The sequence below is a fragment of the Zingiber officinale genome, chromosome 5B (assembly GCF_018446385.1).
Source record: "Zingiber officinale cultivar Zhangliang chromosome 5B, Zo_v1.1, whole genome shotgun sequence".
Taxonomy (NCBI): Eukaryota; Viridiplantae; Streptophyta; class Magnoliopsida; order Zingiberales; family Zingiberaceae; genus Zingiber; species Zingiber officinale.
The window spans coordinates 114,574,718-114,584,568 of record NC_055995.1 but is presented as its reverse complement, the minus strand read 5'-3'; the positions used below and the strand labels follow the sequence as shown (position 1 = coordinate 114,584,568).

General features: G+C 36.2%; 1 pseudogene; it reads left to right on the top strand.

Moving 5' to 3' along the window:
* The first annotated feature begins 1,212 nt into the window (after window positions 1-1,212).
* Window positions 1,213-8,877, top strand: LOC121986938 (annotated as a pseudogene).
* The last annotated feature ends 974 nt before the right edge of the window (window positions 8,878-9,851 follow it).

Sequence of the window (9,851 nt, the reverse complement as noted above, 5' to 3'; positions counted from 1 at the left end):
AAACATAATATTAGAAATTAAGGCAATAAAGTTAAAACTATTAATACCAACTCTACTTTTGTACAATGTTTGCTTGACACACCACCAGGGTCAACTCTTCTACATCATAGATAGGGTATTTACTATTAACAGATATGGACATTTTGAGTAGTTCGTGTAGTACAAATCCAGTCAATAGACTCATAAATAAACTGAGAATACCCATTTGCATCAGCATTCACCAACAAAAATTTGTAAGTTCATTCGGTTTGGGAACATCATTCATATCATTAGGAAGATAACAGATGAACATGATGAATTTTCCATAGGAGCTTACCTTCCTGAGGAGAAAGGGGTTTTTGTGTTGTGGAGGCAATAGGGCGCACAGCAGACAGTGTATGTAAAAGGTGGAGGGATACAATGAAGGCCATGGGGTTTTGTTGCAAGCAAAAAAAGAAGGGTCTTTGTCATGAGGAAAAAAAGAAGGTGCGGGTGCAGTTGCTACGGTACTGTAAAGACGGAGGCGGCGTTGCTCTTTGCGAGGGAAAAAAAAGTGAACATGAGGTGGGGAGACGGATTTGTGAGTTAATTGTTGCTTTTTTGAATCGATCCACTAATTTTTAGGAATTAGAACTAGGTCCTTGTATTTTTAATAAAAACAATCCAAATAATATAATTTACCCTTGTACTACTGATTTATATGAGGCGGATGGTTGATGTTCATGACCATGTCATGTTTCTTGTTGCTTTTCTTTCCAAAAGGAATTAATTGATCAACATTAAAGGATTAACTAGAAGGGTAGCATTTTACTTTGCATTGTTAACAGCTGCTATGCAATGCTAACGGGTATTCACAAAAATATGCAACATACTATGCCGTTTAAAACTATGTAATGACTTCTTCATCTGCTTTCTGGATTCCAACAACGATCCTAGGAGAGGTGAATGCAGGGCTAACTTTATCGAGAACTTTAAATTTTCAATTATCGAAAATGAAACTTTTAAAGATTTTCTTTGCACAACCATACTCCTTGCAAGCTAATTGCATTTATGGAAGACATAGTGGAAAGTTGAGTCTTCTGGTTCTCTTATCTATTATTTGTAATCAGGAACACTAAGATTTTCTGGGTCGTGCTCATCCTGTTTAAAGTCTAACATGCATTCATACATTGATTGGAATGCAATGTGGTTGGTATGAGTCTCCTTTGCTTTTGATTTCCATATTGAGTTTTAGGTGATAAGCTAAAATAGTAGATTACACGCAAATTTTTTCATGTTGGCAAAGTAGTGAGTGCCCTTCCATTTCCTCCCAAGTTAATTTACTACATAACACATGTTTCATTAAATTATAGTTGTGGCTAAGGAAAATAAATGAGTCCTCCTCATTTCTCCCAGTTGAGGTTTGTACATTTTCTAGTCAATTTCTGAGTTGATGAGTTATCATGTACAGGTTGGTGTTCTTATTGGCAAAGCTGGTGAGACAATAAGGTACCTTCAATTCAACTCAGGAGCTAAAATTCAGATAACAAGAGATGCTGAGGCTGATCCAAATTCTACTGCTCGGCCTGTGGAATTAATAGGTGCCCTTGAAGGCATTAACAAGGCAGAGTAACTCATAAAGGAAGTCATTGCTGAGGTTTCTTGCGTCTCTTTTTTTTTTTCTTCTTGTCTTCATGACAATTTTTACTATCAGTTTTCAACTGTTTTGAGTTGCTTAATAATCTCTTCCTATATCTTTTTCATCTTAGGCTGAAGCTGGGGGTTCACCATCCCTTGTGGCTAGAGGTTTTGGAACTTCACAATCTGGTGGAGAACAATTTGAAATTAAAGTTGCAAATGAGAAGGTATAAGCTATGCATATTTGCATAGTCAGTTATCTTTTGGTTACCTTTTCTTGATGACTTATGTTTATCACTGAACAGGCTGGGTTAATCATAAGCAAAGGTGGAGCGACTATTAAAAATTTACAGACCAGATCTGGTGCTCGCATACAGGTTAAGATCATTCAAAAGAGATTTCTCTTGAAATATATAGGTTTTTTTTGTTAATACACATACTGAAATGCCAGTTGATACCACATCTCCCTGAGGGTGATGCTTCAAAGGATAGAATTGTTTGCATAACTGGAGATAAAAGACAAGTTGAGTTTGCCAAAGATATGATCAAGGATGTAATGAATCAGGTCTGTTCTAAAGCATTATATACTTTGCTTTCTTGATAAATTGGCCTTCTTATAATTTGATTATATTGCTTCCATTATTTTTTGGCTTTATTCTCTGAGTTAGATTGGTGATGGTCTTTATTCCCTTCATTTTTATTTCCTCTGTTCCAGTATTTGGTTTGTATTTGGCTTGAAATAAGCTAGATCTTGAGGCCATGATACCCTTGCATGATTTCTACTCCTGTCTTAGTAATCATATGTTTTCCTGTCGAATTCTTACTTTCTAGTTTTTGGAAGAATATTCAATTTTATTTGAATATCATAAAATAATCCGCATTTTGTTGAGGTTGATGGAAAAGTTCATTAAAGCACATTTGCCATCTAAGTTCAGGGTATGTGTTGATCCTGCCAAGTGTTCTTTGAAGGAATTGGAAAATTTGATGACTATTCTAACAAAAGTTTTTTGAGAAAGATAAGTTGCTAGTGATAAAGCCAACAGTCTGTCCTGTACCAGTTCTATGATAATTGGTCATGATGTCCTATATCTGGAAAACCAGATAGTGCTGGTAATCTAATTTTAAGGTTTAATTTTATTAGATATTTGGAAATGTGGATTTATTTAGCTTGATGTTTTGTTACATGCATGTCTCGGTAGAAGATCTCAGCCACGTGCCTTAATTTCGTTTTTGGATGCTATCCTTTTGTTTTTTGAAGGGGAGCCTTGGTGCAATAGTAAAGTTGTTGCTTTGTGATCTAAAGGTCATCGGTTCGAATCCTGGAAACAGCCTTTTGCAAAAAGCATGGTAAAGCTGCGTACAATGGATTCTTGTCCGGGACCCCACATGGAGGGAGCTTTGTACACCGGGCTATCTTTTTTTATCTTTTTATTTTGCCCTCTATATGTCATTTTTCTATCAACATATTGGGTGAGTTTTTAATTCATTCTTGTTACTTAGAGGTTAATTAAAATTTTAAATATCATGAATTTCCTTTACTCAACTTGGGATTCTTGATATCAATTATCAGAGAAGATAATTTATATTTACATCAAATTATTTGTAAATGGATATGGTATAGTGCCTTTTCTTTTTTGTATGTTCCTCTTTCACGTTGGTGTGTATTTTATTCTCAGATTTCCTCTGTAGACATTACATCCCCATTGGATTCTATGGGTTCATTAACCAGAAGTTATTAGAAAGAATGCCAAATGAACAATGCAACATGATGCAGAAGGAATATATAGTAGTAAACTATGCCGCTTCATTGATAATCACCTAATGATGAAAATACTATTTTTATAAGCAAGGTAAGATCTTTTAGAACTCTAAATTTTCAATCATAATGAGAAAATTGTTATTGAAGTAGGATCCTTCTGACACTAGAACAATGCAAGTAGGATTCTTATGGTTCTGGTTTATTATTAACCCAATCACTATTTATATATAAAAAAAAAAGGGTGGATCCACCACCTCAACGCCCCCTAGACCGAATCACTATTTATTATTATAGTTTTAGATAACATGTATATTTTGTTAAATTTTGAGGCGGAAATTGTCATATTGTACTTATTTATAAGTGATGTGCATATTTTTTGTAACAACTTTGTTGAAGGAGGCCATTATACAGACATGATTACTTTCTTTGTAAGGTTAATATTTACACTAGTAAAAATTGTTCAGTTGGATCTGTCTAGATACTGCCTAATCACCTTTTTTTGAACTGTTTTAAATGATGATTAGTATACTCAATTGCAGTAAGGATACAAGAATCTTTTTTGCAATTTTTACTTTTTTCTTATTTTGCAATCAGCATATAGATGTGATTGTTTTATATATTAACTCTGTGTATTGAATCATTTCTCCTCAGCACTCATATTAGCTACAATTCATTATTTGTAATTATGGTTGGTAAGAATAGGGATATAAGGGTGTGTTTGGTTTGCACATTTTTTTTTCATTTTTATTTTTTGAAAAACGTGCATTTTTTGAAAAATAGAAAATGACTTTTAGACATTCTTTACTTTTCTAGAAAATGCTATCTATTTTTTAAAAAAAATATATATGGAAAATACAAATCAAACATCATTTTTTAGAAAACACGCATTTTTCATAATATGAAAATGAAAAATGCGCAAACCAAACGCACCATAAGTTTTTATACTTTGCCTTCAAGCCTGCAACCTATGAATTTAATTGTCAACATCCATCGTATGCCTTTGTTTATTAGATTTGGATTGAATCTTTCTTCGTATGGTTTATGACTGTTGCTAAGATGCTTGAACATTATCATTATTCTTTAGAAACACTCGGTGTGTTTGGTTCAAGTTATCATGTATAGTAATTACATAATTAAGGTTATGGGGAATAAAACAACTCTAATCTTGTTTAGTTCAATTTAGGTAATGCTATAAGCTAATTTAACATTTACTATATTACTCGGTTCAATTTCATATTAGATTAATTTTTTATAATAAATTAAATTAATAAGTTGATAATATATATAATAAATAAATATAATTGATTTATATATTTTAAAATATAATTAATATATATTTGGATATTTGATTAAAATTTTTAATTCTTCACTTTGCTGTGCTTCTCCCCCATCTCTTCGATTTTTCACTGTGCCGATTTCGTGCGATCGTTGGTGTCGCCTCCTCCGCAAGCTGCTGGCGCGCCTCCTCCGTGAATCGCCGACGCTGTCCCTCTGCTATCATTGCCCATCGATGAGGACGTTGTCCACTATGGTTTGGTTGTAGGACATTGTTTAGAGGAGAGTCATGTGCTTTGGGACGCTGCTCCCTCACTCGTGTGATCGCTAGTGCCGCCTCCTCTGCTCGGTCGTGTTTTGCCGGTATCCAATCTCATGTTGCTTAACAACAAAACAAATCGATCAAAGATTGAGCTCTATCACACGGTGTGTGCAAGCATTTGTAAAACGCAACAAATCCAAGTCCCAAAATTGATATATTTTTTTTCATACTAGCCTCAATAATGCGCACAGAAGACAAATCATCTAGAGAAACCACTTAAATTTCACATCTTGAGTTTTCAAAAGTGAATATAAAAGAACAGTTGAAGAAAAACAACTGGTACAAAAGACAAGGAACAACAGGAAAGGAAATGGAGGAGGCGAGAATGGAGATGCCTGGGAGCTTGTAGGCGTCGGGGGTGGTGCCAGAAGGGAGAAGGACCACGTGTACTACCATGAGGGCGGCAACGGCAATAGCTCCTATGGCTCACATTAGAGTCCACCAGAAAGTTGAGAGGGCGGTTAGTGTTGACCTGCGGCGCTGCATCTCACCGCTTTGCCCTTCGCTTTAGTCTCTCCCTATGTTGCTTGCCGTCTCTGCTTACTCGCCTCAAAGGATAATTTTGGAAAAAAATTATTGTTAACCTTGGAATCGTGGAAAATCTAAGGCTTCCAAGGTTATCCCATTTCGGATTATATTCCTTGATTGCTGACGTGGCGGGGATGTTGCATTACTGGGAATATTACTTAAATCAAATAAGGTTGTCCTTGATAACCTACCAAGGTTATTAGCGATAACCCCCAACCAAATGCTCCCTATAGGATCAAGCTAGTTTGGAATCAAGCTCACATAGTACTATTCAAACTACAGCTGAAATAAAATTGAATGTTCTTTCATGCTCGTGGACTATTTTAGGATTTATTTTATATCCTGAATTTTAGGCCTTAGATTTATAGTCTTTTTATGGTGGTCAAAGAATACTCTTTCCCTCCTAGTTACCTTTGGTAATTCTGAAATAATATTCAACGTAAACAACTCTGCCTGTTTAGAACAATTACCCTTTTTTGTGATTGGAACCTATACTCTAATTGATCAGTTTGAGAATGAGAGTTTTTGTCAATGGAGTCTGACAAAAGTTGATATGATCAATGTAAAGCCTGCATGCTGCCAATTTCAGCGGTTAATTGTGTGGAAGATGCCAATTTAGAATTGGTTGGGTTTATAATGCAGATTTCACTGTGCTTTTCAATTGAGGTCTACAATACTTTCTGGGTGTAGCGGAAAACTTCCATTCTTCATCCACTAAGAGGTATAGATGTCTTTGTTGCCACCAAAGAAGTTTCATAGTTGGTAAGAATCCTTGGACTCGAGATCAAATTCATATTGCAGAAACATATTGTCAGTGTTATTTAATACCATGGATGATCCGACATTTTACCATGTGTTAGAAAACACAATTCTTCTGAAATCATTAGTCCTTATGATTGCATGGTATATAAGTGTAGCGTTTAATGAATATAGATGCAGCATTTGTCACTTCAAAAATTCCAAAATCTTGTCCTCGTATGATGGTATAAAATAATATAATATATTCTGACAATGATCAAACCTTTGAATCCTTAAAGAACTTTTGGTCACACTGCCATATTCACATGATTGATAGGAAATTTTATTTTGCTATTTTTCGTGAATTTTTTGAAGGGTATGATTGGCTTTCCTTTCTATATTCAATTGAAGGCCTAATGGAAATCATGCAAATTATGTCTGTAATCTAAATACGAAAAATGTGATTCTTCAGATAGCATAGTTTCCTGTATATCTTCCTCAAAGAGATGTCTATAAATTGAAATATGCCATGGTCTTTGTTTTTAGAATTTCTGCTCTAAAATCCCTTCGTAACTATGGAAGTGATTTGTTAATCATACACAATCTTTTCCATCTTTCAAAGGTCCATATTCAAAGTTATGATTGTTTGCAAATTTAATTGAACCAATCAATTCTATAAATGATTAGCTGCAAAACCTAGGACTGATGCCCACATGGAACTTGAAATTTTACTACTCTGGAATGATAACAGAAATCTTCAAATTACACATTGATATTGTTTAACTTGTTTCATTGAATTATTCTTTAGCAGTTCTTTGGGAGCTGTATTTTCTTCGCCTGATTTTGACTTGGACCTTAGAGGTTTTAAGGTATTGCCTCAGCTTATTGGCTGGCTTATGCTCATTATACAGTTTCATTGTTGCTGCTGTCTATCCTGTATTTCACATCAAAAATTAGATAACCATTTTTTTATCACGCTACTGGAATAAGAAAGTGACAAGCTCATTGTACTTGATATGTCAAGGTCTTGTTGCTCCAGAAAGTAATTTGTGTATGGTGGTGGTCCTTTATTCTTAGCTCTGCCACATTAGCCTTGGTCATTGTGAATAATTGCCATCCTTCTAACTTTAATTCGAAACTAAAGCAATATTCAAAAGTGCATTGATGGCTTATGTTGTGAACCTCGTCTCTATTTCTTCAAGAATGAATCAGACTTTGATTTAGCCTTAGACTTTTTGGTATCTATTTCTAACAGCCTACCTAAAGATACCTCATAATGCGCTGGCTGCTTTTGTTGAGCCATCTGAATTACTTGTATATTTTTTATTCTATGCGTTTTATAAGCTCTTGGACTCATTACATCTTTGATATAATTTTTTTTTATTGAAGTTTGTTCTTTGGTCAGCTAAAGTGTATTTTAAGTTATTGTCTTATTCATGAATCTTCAGTTCTTCATATCTTGTCGAGAATTTTACTTTGGTCAATGTAACCTGCACCTTTGTTGCATTTTCTTAACAAATCTTTATATTGATTCAAATTCTTATCTCTATTTCCTGTATCAAGCCTATGGTTCTTTTGTACTTTCCCAACATGTTTTTTGGGTAATGTTAACAAAATTATTGGTGTTAGGTGCAAATAAGGTGCTCACTTTATTCTAACTGGAGTTTAATCTCGTCAGATACCTAGGCCATCACATCTCGCTGGTCACCACCAACAGAACTACTTGTCACAGCCCCATTGGAAAGCGCAAGAAACTTCCCCAGCACAATGTGGAGGTTGCCATTACCAGCAACGAGGTGCATATCCACCTCCACAGTCAGCACACTATCCTCGACCTTATGGTGGCTACTCACAGCAATCTGCTCCGCAAGGTGGTTTCGGCAGTTCTGGTTGGGATCAGAGATCATCAGTCCCCATCCATAATGCTCCAACTGGTGCATATAACTATTACGGGCATGGTGGCCCAATATCTGGAATGCAAACTTCAATTCCCAATCCCATGTCTGGCCCATCTCCCATGAACTATGGGCGATCACAATCTTCAAATTATAGACATCCTGCTCCCTATCGACAACCTGGTCCGACACAACAGAACTATGATCAGTTCTATGGCCAGCAAATAATGGGCTCACAACCAAATGCTTATGGCCAAGGATCTCTACATTCTGGCTACAATCAGCAACCACTGTACAAGAAGCCAGTTTATGGTGCTCCCCAAGAGGGCCTGCCATCTTATGGTGTGCCAGCACGAGCAAATCAACCTGGTGATCCAACTTATCATGGTTATGCACCATCATATGGATCTGGAACTCAGCAATATCCTTATGGTTACAATGCAGCTTCACAACCTGCACCTGCTTACAACCTGACTTATAGGCCAGCACCTGGTGCTACTGATGGATATGGCCAACCACCACCATCAGCTTACACACAGCACAGGGTGCAAGCAGCTGGACAGCAAGCACCTGCATACTCTCAGCCAACTTCACAGGTTTCCGCTTATACTGACCCTGCGTCAGGCAATACAAATTATGGATATCATGGTGGCCCTCAAGCAGCTTATGGTGATAACATCCCAGTGTCTGGTTATGCCACTGTCCCTGTTGCCAGTAACGCATCTGGCTATTATGATCAGATGATGACTCCTCAGGCTGGATAAGCAAATCCAAGTATTGCACCAGGATCTGCCAATTCTAATTGTTTCTCATCAACCTAGATACGATGGTATGTATGATACAGCTCAATATACTAATCGCTGATGAAATTACACTAAATGCCAGTAAAACTCTTAGTACACTAGATATGTATTTGTGCTAGACTTTGGTGCCTACCATGCTGGAAGCTAAGTAGTTTTCATAACATCTTACTGCTGAGCACTCTTACAAAGATATTACTAGTTAATGTGGACATGTATTGCATAGTTGCTGCTTAATTATATAATTTTGTTTTCCCTGCTGAGAGAATGGGTCCCTATTTACAGCCAATTAATCCTGAGTTTAGAGTTAACAAAATTCATTCGTAGCAATTTTTATCCACTGAATTCAGTACAGTCTAGTTGTCAAATTTATTCAGAATTTTTTTTTTTTTGACCCGCATTGTTGGGTCCTGGAAATGCTCAAATAACAGCTTAACCGTCCTAATTGTCCAAAGCATTTTGGTTTTGTAAGACTTGTAGAAATCCCCTTGTAGGCTGCCCAAAGCAAATCTAGCCCTTTCTCTGCCCTTAAATTGGTTCATTTTTGAGCTCAAATAGAGGATAGTCTTGCTGTGATTTTTTTTTTTTAGGCTCTAGGAGTTCATCTATGCTTTTTTCTGTATAGGTTGATGAACGCTTGTTCACTGCAGGTATCCGGCTTCATTACATCATATCACTTGAACTGCTGCAGTCTTGCCATCACCAGTGAATTCCTCACATCTCTAGCCCGTCTTCTATGGCAAAGTTGCGTTTGCACTTTCCAACTGCTCACTCTTGTTTTGGTCTTGGAAATAATTTTCCATAACCTTATTGCCACTGTTGCCAAATTCGTCTAGTGTTTCCATATATAGTATTGTAAAAGTGTTACATAGGTAATATCCTGGTGTAGATTTCTTCCTTGAGGTTCTAGAAGCCCGCTTGCTCTCAGTTGACATTTT